Source organism: Polyodon spathula, chromosome 4 (assembly GCF_017654505.1).
Source record: "Polyodon spathula isolate WHYD16114869_AA chromosome 4, ASM1765450v1, whole genome shotgun sequence".
In the NCBI taxonomy this organism is placed as follows: Eukaryota; Metazoa; Chordata; class Actinopteri; order Acipenseriformes; family Polyodontidae; genus Polyodon; species Polyodon spathula.
Window position 1 is genome coordinate 34,160,150 of NC_054537.1, and position 12,555 is coordinate 34,172,704.

The window sequence follows — 12,555 nt, forward strand, 5'->3', positions numbered from 1 at the left end:
ACTGATGGAGAAAGCTAAAACAGTTGTCTACTTTACATTATGAATTTAAATGAACACACTGTTTTTCTTACCAACCTACTAAAGACCGTCCAGTTCGTCAGGAGTTATTTTAGTAAGTCAATTTTGATTTACTCCCTTCTACAGACTTTATTTTTGTACCTTAGCTTATATTTACATTCTGTTTTGCTCAGATAAGTGTTGTTTAAAATATGCACACAATGTGCCTTCGTTTTTCTTATTCCAAAACTTCATTAGTAGTGATTTACTTACACTAAGTTTCCAAAACTCCTCAGACTGATCTAAATCAAATGCATTGCAAATAAATAATTAATTTAATTCAATACAGTATTACGTTTAGGAACAACAGTGTCAAAATGTGTTTAATAATTTCAGGTTTAACTGTACAATGTCCACAGTAGTCATTAGTCAGTCTCTTAACAAATACTGTAGTTCAAGACTGATACGCAGGGATCACCTTGTGGGCTACCATAAACATTAAGACTGGGCTTAATTCACACTCAAGTGAAAAGTAATTAGACTAAAACCCAACTTCACTGTCAGCCTTTGTAATGCCTACCTGCACTGCAGCACAGGAAGCGCTCCTGTTTGAAGTGAGTCACTGGGTTGTCATGCAAGAAGCACAGACTCCAGCGCAGTAATTGGCAGTGGCCTATTGCTCGTTACCACAAGCCCTAGAAACGGTTCTTTCACTTACCTCAAAGGTTGTGTGATTATTTTGGTTGTGTGGTTGTTCACTTTTAAAGGGGTCAAACTTAAGGGACAGCATAACTGTACACAAATTCTAAAATACAATCAGTTCAAAATACATGTCAGACAGGTATATACTAAACTCAGCAGCCATAAATCACTTTCAAATCTGTTTAAAAAGTATGAATGCATTAATCGAAACAGCAGAGATGACTCTTATTGCACAGCAGTTTCACCCATTCCAGGTTTTACTAGGAGCTTGATTTGCCACAGTGTACAGGTAACAAGTTCAGGTGGGTCTTATTAAACCCATAGTAAAACCAGGAATAGATCAGTGGGAGCCGTATTTCTGAACACCTGTCTTTGTCACACTGTTCTACAGCCTAAGTTAAACCTTTTTTGTTTTTATACAGTACTGAAAATGCTGTGATGGACATTATTGCAATTTCATATAATAAGGAGTTTATAAACTGTGTATCATTGTTACAATATCTGCTAAAATGCTAGGGCAAAAACAAAGCACTTTCTTAATTTGTTTCATTGTGAGATCAAAACTAGCTGAACATCTTGTTTGATTATTGTCAAGCGGCATGTAACAATCCTAAACTCCACTAACAAATGCAGGGGGAACATTGCTTATTACTATCTAAAATGCACACAACTATATTAATGAAGTATGTATCTTGTGCTAAGGTTCTCATCTACTTATCTTATTAATTTCCCAATGTATTGAGTACAACAAACATATTTTTATGTATTAAAGCTAATGTTTTTCATACCTGGAAAAAAACCCAATAGAAATATTCTTTTAAAATGACCTGATGCCTACAATGGTATTGTTTTAACCCAATAAATACTGTATTAGGCTAACATGTGAATGATCTTGAATATGCCAAGACAACCTTTATCAAAACTGGATGAGCGGTTCTCATAAAACAGCTAAAAATGTAATCAAAGAAAATTACTGCCATCTACCACCAACATTCCTGTTGCCAAGGATATCAAGATATTACCCACAACAATCAGCATAAGGGTGAAATAAGAACTACAAAATAAGGAGCTCTAGTCATTTTACTTAAGTTTAAACTTACAGTTTCATAGTTTCAAGTTACATGTGACAAATAATGTTACTTTAAAAGAAAGCAATTTAAATGACACTGGAATGCCACACCTATCTTCTACCTTTACATAATGAGCTACAGGTCAGAACTTTAATCCATTCAGCACCTCCACTGGTCTCATCTGTGAGCACTGATCTGTGCTTTGTTTTTATGTCTGCCCATCAACAGCTTATCAGGAAATGCCAAGTGAATGTGACCTTAAGAGTCAAGTTCACAGCTATTACCATTCTCACAGTCCCCGAGGGCTCAACATTTCTTCTTCACTTTCTCCCTGTTCAAGCAGTTTATTACTCCTCGACAAGAGCATGCAAAAACCAGCATTGTCAGCATTGCCAGTGTTTCTTGCAGCTGCAGTCGGAAAGCCGTAGCTCTCCACCGCAATATCAAACCCTACAACTGCTGTTGCTCATTGTTGGAGTTGAAAGTTTTGGGAAACAGAGTTTCAATTGAAAATGCAATAAAAGCTAATTTTTTTTTTCCCAGTTTATTAGAAAATTATTTGCTGAATGTTACCAACAAGTAACTGCTAAATTTTCCTTTGTTATTTTGTATGATAACAATTATAAAAGTTATTTTTGAAGATGCAGCACAGCCCTTTTTAAAATCATACAAACTGTATTTTTGCTGTTTTGTTTATTCACAGCTGAGCTGTTTTATCATGCTTTCCCCATGTTTATAATGTACTATATATTTACCATAGTTTACCCTGGTTTGTCATGTTTATTAATAGGCTTTACCATGCCTCACTATTCTTTACAATGCTTACCTATGCTCTATTGTACTTTACTATGCTTTATTACACTTTGCTATGCTTTTACTAAGGTAAACTTTGATAAGGGGTTATCCAATGCCTATGCATTGTTATCCTTAGCCTCATTGAATGTATAAGTGTCTGCTACAGCACTCCTGCCACTGCATTAAAACAGGTCCTCAATTGAGGACTTTTTCAGCCTTGAATGGAGCGTTTGCATATAAACAATCAAGGACAACAATTTAAAAAACCAAAGAATTTGCAGCAGCTTTCCTGAAAATTCAGGCCTTCAGGTAATGAAAGGATGGTTGAATACTAAAAGTAGCAGATGGAGAAGTGACCTCTTCATTTAGCAAGGACAAAAAACAACAACATTCTTCATGAAATCTGTTTATTGATCTCATTGACGGTGTTTACATTTACAAATACATGAACTCACGTGTTGTCGCGCACATTCTGAATCACGGTGCGCATTAGCTACTTGTTTGTCTGGTTACCTTTCCAATACACACACACACACAATTATATAAAATATAATTTCTACAAGTTTTACTACTTAGAATTTATATTTATGTGTTTGTGTGTGTGTGTGTGTGTGTGTGTGTGTGTGTGTGTGTGTGTGTGTGCTTGTGGAACATCTAAAAGCTACATTTCATTAACACTAGAACCGCATTTTACAATACATGTTTTTATTTTGAATCTAACCTACAATATTCAATTTATATATATATTTACACACACACACACACACAAGCCTGTTGTTATCTCTACTAGACCTGGCAGCCATCAATTCCTTTGTTTTGTCCAAGGTAGGAGAGATTTCATCTTGAAGCTAGCCATAGCACTTCAGCAGAAACATTTCGATAACAAAACTGCAAAGCTGCAGCCAGGCTGCAGCAGTTCAACCTGGACTCTGAGCTGCAAGTGACACACACGCAAGATAAATCATATGTTACTTTTGTTTTACTTTTGATTAAAAACTAGTTTTGTTTTTACAGTTTTGTATGTACATAAACCATGTTTACACACTAGTTTCTTTTGAATTGTTTATTTTATTATAATTTTTCATTTTTTGCAAAATTGCTTCAACACGTCTAATTACTAACATAAAATAAGCAGATGTGTACCATTAAACTGAATACCTCCTTTCACAGATTTTCAACTCCGACCTCACCCCCAATAAATCAAAGACACACAATAGCTCAAAGAGGTATTTTACAGTTTAAGTGGGGGTTGAATCGTAAAATCCCCCAAATCCCAATTACAAACGGCCTGTAGAAAAGGGAATATGCAATATGAATAAATCACTCCCTGTAGCACTGGGTATTACTGCAAAGACTGCTCAAATTAATGGTCTCACTCCATTAACGTGCTCTAATTGTACTGCAGAGCCCAGGACAGCTGGGGAGAACCCATAGGCACTTAGCAAACACTGCAGGCTGCATAAGGTCAGGCAGGCCACTATAATTGCCTGCCCGATGGAGCCAACACAGCAGGCACAGCAGCTCTCCAACACCCATGAACATGACCTTCTCACTTATTCAAATGCCTCTTGGCCAACGCACCCCCGCCCAATCCTGTGCTCTCAAGAAAAATCTTTATGCAATAAATCAACAAAATCAAGCCGTGCTGGATCTAAAACCTCCTCTTACTGTTAGAGTAAAACAAAAAAAAAAGTCCTTCTTGGTAAAAATAAAGATATATGTTCACTTTGAAAAAAAAAAATAACAAACAAAACAACACCACATCATATCAGGGAAGTAGTTCTGCATATGAGGCAACAGAGCTTTGTGGTTATCTCAAGATACCTGGAATGATGTAGTTAGCGCTCCAGATAAGGTTTTGGGTCTGGGAGTAAATTACACTCTAATTTTAACACTGAGAGAGTAAAATGTATTTTCAGAGGGTAAAATGCAACATTAACTTGAAGTCATGAGTAATTTAGATAAATACTGTAAGTAATGGTGATGGGGTAGGCATTAAAAAAGAGCCTTCCATTTTTACTGCAACATTACTTTGAACTATTGGACAACCATGCACGTGTTCTACAAAGTTCTTTTCGAGGTATCACACTGACTCTGCAAATTACTTACGCTTCAACCTGTGTAGCTTCTACTTTTTCTTATTCTTACTGTAACTGGCTGCAAAGACAACAGGGCTAGCCAGAGATTGGTTAATGTTTCTTGGGTTGGTTTTTCTTGTGTACAGTGTACTAGTACCTGAAGACATTGTATTCTGGGAGATGTAGTTGTTAGTGGAGGTTTTAGGGTAGGCAGACAAGCTGTGCAGCAAAATTGCTATGCGTATTTATAAGCATTTAATTTAAATTTAGTGTATATTTTTAATGCGTAAAAACAGCAGGTATGCAGCTTGTCTGGACCGCTGGGTGTAGTAATTATCTCAAACAGTTGCTAGCTAGCATTAACAAGGTTAACCCAGGGATCTACTAAATTCCATCAACTACAGTGCTCAAGGCCACTGTCACTGCCAGAGTGTGCAGCGCTGCGGGCAGTATTCGTCCAGAGTGCCAGCTTCGATGTCTCCAACACCCAGACGGGGTGAGTCCGAGTGTCCAAGGCCCAGAAGGGGGGAGCCCCAGCGTCCAGAGCCCAAGAAAGTGAAGCCCAAGTGTCCAGCGACTGAAGGAGTGCTGAACCACCCTCCACTGCTAGAGGGAGACTACCTGCCGTTCCTGCCTTCACCACTAGACGGAGACTACCTGCTGCTCCCACCTCCACCGCCAGTTTGCCACCGCCCAGGGATGCCTGCACAAGGATTTGCGGTGTCCACCAGCAGCAGTTAAGCTACTGGAAATTCTGAAGCTGGAGCCCAAAAAGAGGGAGCCACCAGCGACAGAGAAGGGGGGTGAGAAAACCACTTCCACCCGTAGCAGGTTCCGTTACAGGATTGATGTGGATGGAGGAACCAGCCATGCCGCTGTTAGGATTGCCGCCTGTGGGCCCATTCAATCCTCTGGTGAGGTACCAGGACCTGGACCAAGAGTTTTGGGCCTTTAAGGGGGGGGGGGGGGGGGGGGTGGCTGTTGGGGCTGTTGGGGCCATCTGTGCTGTGCACAAGGGGGGTATATGTAGCAGGGTAGAACAGCGCCCTGCACATAATTAGTGGGTGGAGCAAAGCCCTGCTTGTAAATAATGTTTTGTGTTGTGTTTATTTAGCATGGGTGAATGTATTGGTATATGGGTGAATATGTTGGTGGTGGCTGGGGGGGGGGGGGGGGGGGTGGGGGGGGCAGTGTGTGGGGGGGGGGGGGGGGGGGTAATTTCCATCCCTACCAAAAACATGTGAGAATGTAGCTGGAGCCTTTATTGAATAACTGATGATAAATTAGGATCCAGCCACATGGGATATAAGGGGAAAAAATCCTTTGTTTTGGGTGGGATGTTTTGGAAGGAGGAACGAGAGAGATGGGACAAACTGAAAGAAAGAAAGAAAGAAAGAAAGAAAGAAAGAAAGAAAGAAAGAAAGAAAGAAAGAAAGAAATTGCCACTCATGCTGAGAAGCACCAGAACAGTACTTGAGGGAGATGCTTGTGTTCGTGACCTCTTTTTGGATGCACTTTTGTTTTGCTCTATAAGCAGTGTTTTGTCTACCTTTTTGTATTTATTATGGTTTTGAATAAATATGGCACTTTCAACCTGCAAGTACCTGCCTGTGTTTCTCTATCAACTTCCTGGTCTGCGAACGTCACTACTCAGCCATCCTGCCACAACTCCATTCAAGCACCCCCAGACTGTTAAGAATATGAAGAAACCACATTTCCAGTAATACTGCAAAGCAAATCACATTGGTAAGGGACCTATTTTTAAAAGCCCAGTTAGTTAGTAGGCCTACATTTTAAAATGACATGTTAATTTAAAGAAGTCCTAATTAAGTACATTAGTGAGCTTGCAAACGCACATAACAAACCGACCATGCTGAAGGTTTGTTAATTCTATAAAACAGATGCTGAAAAAAACAGTACTAGGATTTTATTAATTTACATTTCTATTGTGTGGCCATTCAGTATGAAGAGAGAGAGATGACTAGCTGCACATTTTATTCACAGTTAATTACTGCGTACAATTTACCTTTCTTGATGAAAAGGTGATATTAAGGATGGTGTTTCACATTCAGTGTAGGCCATTTACATGTGTTTAATTAAAATATTATGTTTTCCTTGTTTTTATTTTTATTTTATTTTTTCTTTTTTATTTTTCTTTTGATCAGATGTCAAGCTCTTCCAAAACAAACCAGATAAATAAAGCAGTGGAGATTTACAGCAACCTCAGCAGTCAGCTTTGTAAACAGTTCACAACACTGTCTGACTTACTCCAAAACCTTTCGACAGCCTCTGAGCCTCCTTTGTCCACAATGGATTACCCTTATTCTTCTGCCTGGTGCAGACCATCACTCTACAAATCAACCCCGCACTGGAGGCTTTCACAACCAAAAGATACCTACTCTGACAAACAACCCTAGAAATTCCACCAGCAAACCTTGGTGCAATTTTTTTTATTTCAAAAAATAATTTTTTTAAAAAGCATGCATGTTGGTAGGATTAAGCGTTCCTTATCAACCCGTTTCCTTGGTAACAGGTTAAACTAAGAACAGGACCACACTCACGACAGAGTCGCTGTTTCAAATTCAGTCTAAACACAACTAGCTTTTCATCTCTTTTTTGTCTCTCCCAGCAGGAGTTTGCACCTTGAATAACAGCTCTGGGTTGGTGCAACTTTACTCCTGACCAGCCACTGCATACAGGAGGGCTCTCACCTGTGGTAACTTCCCAAGCATCAGCACCCAAGAGCTGGGCAGTGCAATAGGACTAGGTAACTAGCATGATCAACAGCGAAATAGGTAGGACTGTAATAATATCCCAGTACATGGGGGCTACGCTGTCCTTCAGGTGCACAAGAGATGCCTAATGTTATTCCTTAAACATGGAAAAGTTAATTGGGGGAGGATTTGTAAAAGGGCTGATATTTATTCCTCTTAACATTTAAATTTGCATTCACTCTAAATAAGACTTATTGCACTACACAATAATGGCACTGGTGGTTTCTTTGTTTAGGATTTGGCACCATGTTCCGCCGAGTGTCCAGATATTATAATTACAACAGCGATTAGAAACAGAACGTGAATAGAAACTGCCACTCAATCAGCCTATGCCAATGCAAAATGTTATTATAAAACTCTTTGGGAGATGTTTTGAAGCGGTCCTCTTATTCGTAATCCCACATTGAGAAAATAAACGCAGGTATGCAAGTGTAGCAAGATGATTCACTGTAGAATGAGCTCTCGACAACTAAAGGACGCAATGTACTAAAGAGCTCAGTACAGGTCTTCCAAAGTGTACAGTTTGTACAGTGATCCACTTTCACTAATGTTCTCTATACTCATGTTCTAACATTCTCTTCATAAACCGCGTATTTAGCTGTGATTGCCAAGAAACATCACCTTTTTAATAAATTAATGTTGTACTTTTGCTTTGAATGTCGTGTTTCTGCTTTAATATTGGATGCCTTGCAGCTGTCCTTATAAAACTCACAGCAGACCAAAATGATATTGGAAATTTAACACAGGCAGTGCTAAAATGGTTGAAGGAATAATGTCCAAAAATGATGAGATTAACTTTGGAAGAAAGTATGTAAAATATGGGCAGTTTTCTACACTGGTACAAAACAATTCCTTCCCTCTATAAAAAGAAAAGCTTTCAAGACTGACAGGACAGAACTTGCACTAGTCAAACATACATTATTTCCAAAGTATAATTTCAAAATAAATGAGGTGTAAAAAATTACAATTGCTGTAAAGGGTGACTCCTTCAAGACAGTCATGACAAACCTACCAAAGCTATTCTTATCTATCGAGATTAAATCCCAATTGTTCTGATGAAACAATAGCTGCTTCACAGGAAATCTACCCCCTCAGCACAGATGGTCACTTATTCAACTGCCTCCCCCACACACACACTTGAAAGAGTTACTAATGATGTTCTTGAAGATGGCGACACTGCAAAGGTGGCCAGTTCAGCCATGGATACAGCATAGCGTTTAACCACATGCCCTCTTTCCCTATTTCACACACAGTCATTTGCACCTTTCACACCACTGTAAAAACACTTACATTGCACTTGGTTTTGTCTACAGTGACAAACCCTAGCATTATGCAACTTTCCCTCAGATCACTCATAATGTATACAGCATACTGACATTGTTTTCTTTTTATTTTGTCCTTTTCATTTAAAGGGATGAAAATAAGACTCCTATTGCATAGCAGTTTCACCCATTCCAGGTTTTAATATGTACCTGATTAGCCCCACCATATAGGTAAAAAGCTAAGGTGTCTTATTACACTCATAGTAAAACCAGGAATGGATCAAATCCATCCCTGTATTTGAAACATAACCCAAAGTTTACTAAAACCCAGTTACGATTCTGAATAATATCTAATAAATAAAAGTGTTCTGATTTTTTTATTTTTTGTTTTACTCCTCAGTAATTACGCCACTTCCAGACAGAATTCAAATGTTTCTCACTATGATAAACGTGCAAATATTGTTAAACATTAATACAAAAAAGTGTATCAGTAACATACAAATTCTAGAGCTAACAGAACATTTTTCAACATTCAATACTTGGTCTAGCTGTTTTCAATGATAAAATAACACACATTTATTATTTTGAGGTGCATTTTCCACTACTATGTCTTAAATGCAGTATGTACTGAAATGGATATTGAAGTGTACGGTGGATAGTGTATGCTCATCATTCCTGATTTGGGATGGAAGAATGTGATTGAAGGTTCCAATTTCTCAGTGCTAAAAGAATCCAAAGCCAAGTTGCCAAGGAGCTCTTCAAACTTGGCTTGACCAGGAAGGGCCATTTTGGCTCCATCATATCTGTATCCTGCTGTGGTCCAAAATAAATATGGGGGTGAACCATGGAATGCTACCAAAAACAGTGTCATTCTATCTCAAGGAAATCTACATTTGCGATTAGGATCAGGATAGGAGAAACTGTTTTACTTCTAAAAATAAGGTCAACATACTTTTGTTTTCTGGGAAATAGTGGTTTGGGACATAAGTGCAGTAAGCATACCAAATATGGAGCCATCTTCAGAGGACTGCATGAACACATCACTGAGTATGTGCCATTCAAATACAAATAAACCCCTCCAAAATGTATGTGTTCTGGGTTTCTGATATCTGCAAATGATTATGATTGCAACCCAGCATTCGTTAGACCAGTTTTACATGCTTCCTTAAAGATGTTTTGAAAGGAACGGGGCATTTTAATCTGAATCGAAGCGCATTATTCAAAAGGGACAAATTTAAATGAAAATGCTCTGCCACTGCTTCTAACCTAGGCTCCTCAGATACATTTGTATATAAATAAATATACTGCATATTACATGTCAATTAGTGTTGCATTTTATAAGTATTTATAACTGCGTTTAATATTAATAACAGCAACTCTTCTATGTCTGCACACTTTTTATATATCGCTAGTCTAAATAAAGAGGTAAAATAAGATATCAAAGTCCAGAGTCACATCTGCTGCCCACCCAGAATCTTCTGCCACAGTCCCTGACTGGAGTATCTCAAAAAGAGCAGAAAACCACTCATCCATAGGAGAAAGGCTGCTCCAACGGCTACATCTGCAACACATGATGGGTACAAACGATCCCTTCACAATTTACAACACCAGATGTCTATTATGATCTCGTATTTCCAGAACAGAACCTTTTCATTCCTATATGTGCAAGGGGGTGGAAAAGACCTGTGCTTTCATATGGACACTCGTACACTGAAAAGCCAAATTTAAAGAATTAAACACAATCATAAGCTATGATTAGCGTTGGAGTTTATTTTAATTGTCTTAGAATGCACAGATTTAGACAACAACAAAAGGTTTTACCAAAAATAAACATTATAGTGTGTATATATATATATATATATATATATATATATATATATATATATTAAAAGGTTCAAGATAAAAAAAAAAAAAAAAAAAAAACAGACTACACATTTAGCACATTCATCAATCAAACTTCATATTTTTGGAGCTGAACATAACAAGCTAATAATACTGGATATGAAATATTACAGCATATATGGGCATAAGGCACGTTTACTAACAGAAGTACTGTTGTGAAATATTTTTTGCATGTGTTATTTATTACTTATAAGGACAGAATTACCAAGTGTTAGCTTTTTTTCTACTTACTAAGTTTTGTAATAATACAACGTTATATCCGATGTACAGGGCTGCACGCTAACTAAATCTGACCTATATTGTGTATACTACAAAACAGTTTTTGGGTGTTGTGTAAAATATAATCTCGTTTTAAAACTACAAACCAAAATATCGACTCTGTCACGGTGATGAATTTATGTTGACCTATACATTGTATTTACGTGTAAATCATGGTCAATGACACATAGACCCATCACTAAACAACTAAAAGTATTTTCCACCTAAACTTAAGCTATATTCAACAAGGTGTTGCTGTAATTGAATGAGTCTCGACCTGTAGACCTGTAGTTTCAGCAACAGCGTGCAATCAGCTGCTGAAAGAAACTTGTCGCCATGCTGACCAACTGTAAAAGCAAAGGCACCTCCAGAACTCAATTTACACAATAAATAATGCCCTTATTGTGGAAGGGCAAATAATACACAAAAAATGCTTCATATACAAAACACAACAAAACTTTTTTTCATTCCTATTGAAATACAAAACGAAAAAGCTGATGTACCCGACAGTTTTTTTGTTTGTTTGTTTGTTTGTTTGTTTTTTTACTGTATGCCAATGTTTAAACTCAGCGTGATGATACACGCAAGCATTCATGCCACACTTCCAGTCTGAGACAAGTTAACGCCAATCTCCCCTTTGAAGATGCCGCAGGAGTTAAAGGCACATCACTTATTGCACCCTTAAAAATCACACATAAACACGAGACCCAGTACTAACAACAACTAGCAACAACAGATTTGCTTTAACACCACTGAGTACAACGCAATTCATACTTTCAGGACAAATTCGCATTTAGGGCAGTACAGTGTACTTCTTTATGGGTAACGGAAAACTGTGACACGACTTGAAATATTACGGTCTAAGATATTGTATATGCACTCAGACGAATAGTTTTTTTTATCACTTTTACAGAAGGTAACAAATCATTCTCATTTAATTAATGGATAAGAAATAGCACATTCTCTCCTGGTAACGGCGTGTTTTATGTTTAATTATCAGAAAGAAGTGACTTACATATTTCCAACTTCAATTATGTCTTTTCGCGTCCCGAATAACAACGTTTCCAGCGCAGTTGAAGAATACGAGCCCGTATTATTTTTTCATATTTGAATGCTACTCTCGCTTTACCGGCGATAGACTGAAAACAACAAACACTCAACCAGAAAGTTTGATTATTGTGAAAGGGGGAATCGTCATTTTGACTGGATTGTTTTAATTTCCTTTCTGACATATTTAAGCCAGCATGCTATCAACGTAACATTTCGGTCACGATACAAATGGTTTCATGTGTATGGTGAAAGCAAAATTAAGTATGACTCATCTTTTTAAATAAATAAATAAATAAAATAGTCCCTCTCTTTACAAAATGGTATGCCTCTCGGTAGTCTAAATAAGGTCAATGTAACCCTTTGATGCGTGCAAGGAGAAAAAAAAAAGCTACCAAGTCGAGTTTTCATATTCCACTTTGGTTTTTATATTGAAAAATGATAATTTAATATTAAGCGTTGTTTATATGTGTGTGTATATAAACCAAGACTGTAGTCTCTGTACAAATATGTCAGATGGTTGTGTAGTTCATATTAAAATGGCCGAGTTCTATTCTGAAACCATATCCTCCTATAATAATGTATTAATGACAGTTTTTGTAAAATTTGTTCCTCTCGGAGTTCTACTACTTACTTTAATGTGTCCAAATTTTAATAAATAAAAAATAGT

General features: G+C 37.6%; 1 protein-coding gene across 7 annotated transcripts in view; it reads right to left on the reverse strand.

Annotated features, from left to right (window-relative positions):
- LOC121314451 (GREB1-like protein) overlaps nt 1-12,119 on the reverse strand; it is a 60,299-nt gene extending 48,180 nt beyond the window's left edge. For all 7 annotated transcript variants that reach the window (XM_041247738.1, XM_041247743.1, XM_041247742.1 and 4 more), the window contains exon 1: nt 11,854-12,119. The gene's annotated coding sequence lies outside the window, so the exon portion shown is untranslated. The remainder of the gene's footprint in view (nt 1-11,853) is intronic.
- Between the last annotated feature and the right edge of the window lie 436 nt (nt 12,120-12,555).